Here is a 1,243-nt window from a genome sequence, read left to right on the forward strand (position 1 = left end):
TCCTTCCTTCCTTCATCTTTCTTTCTTAAAAAAAAGGTTCAGCAGAAATCAGCATGGCTACTTCACAAAGAATTTCTAGTATCAGGGAGAAACTGTGTCTGTGTGCACTTGTGCTCACATGCACATGTGTGATAAAAGTTTCTCTTTCTCTGAAGGGAAAGGAAAGTGCTAGGCAGCTTGTGATTAGCAGCATTCTTTGTGCTTTTTTGTTGTCCCTCTGCTCTGTCACAGTTCTACGTTGTTTGCATTAGAAATGTAATTTTTAAAAACCATTTTAAAAATGAACGGTGATTCAGCTGGCTGGAAAAAAGCACACTGTCAGGGGACTATATTTGAAGTCAGTCTAGACTGGGCTGGACTAGAAACCTGCCTGGACCCAGGAGACCCAACAGGACCCAGGAGGTCCCTGCAGGAAGGCAGAGGTTCAGGTGAGAGTGGCTCACCTCTGAGCTGGTGAAGTGAGGACTCGCTGGTGATGTGACCCAGAGATCTGCTGCTGGCTTCTGGAGACAGGGCCTTGGGCTGACTTCTCAGGTTGATTGAGGCCTCCCGACTAGCAGTGTTCCCAGGCTAGAGGTGATTGGCTGCAACAAAGATGCTTCTATTAGTCTATTAGCAGTGCCTTTGGGACCCTGGGATTTTGCTGTCTCTAGAAATGTGTTTTTTATTTTTTTTATTTTTTATTTCCCCCTTTTTTCCTGGCATTGCTCCAGGGTTTGTGTATTTGCCTGTTTGTTGTCCTACTCTCTTTTTTTGGATGAAAACTCCAGCCTTTCCTGACTCACCTCCATCTTCAGGTTCTTCAGTTTTCTGAGAAGAGTGGGGATATGTGGGAAGGGGCATGGGAGCTCGGCAGCCTCCACCTGCCAGGAAGGCAGTCTGGCCTCTGCAGGAAAGAGCAGAGCCCGTGGGAAGCCCTGCGTGAGGATGGCGCAGCCGGCCCACCACGCATGGCATTGCCAGCCACGGGGGGCCTGCGTGTAGTCTCTGCTCCCTGCATTTCACCTTCTTTGTTGACTTTCCTTCTCTATTTTCCCCCATCTGTTTGCCAGAGGGGTGGAACTGGCAACAGAACAGCCGTGGCTGCTTTATCTCTCCTCTCCACGGTATACTCAGGCCTGAGTGGTGACTTACAGGAGCCCAGCCACCTCGCAGCTGTTCGCCCCCTCAACCTTTGAACTGGAACTGCTGGCTCATACAGGGTTTTCGACAACTGCAGCTGAATCTCATGGAAAAGCTGGAT

Source organism: Piliocolobus tephrosceles, chromosome 6 (assembly GCF_002776525.5).
Source record: "Piliocolobus tephrosceles isolate RC106 chromosome 6, ASM277652v3, whole genome shotgun sequence".
Taxonomy (NCBI): domain Eukaryota; kingdom Metazoa; phylum Chordata; class Mammalia; order Primates; family Cercopithecidae; genus Piliocolobus; species Piliocolobus tephrosceles.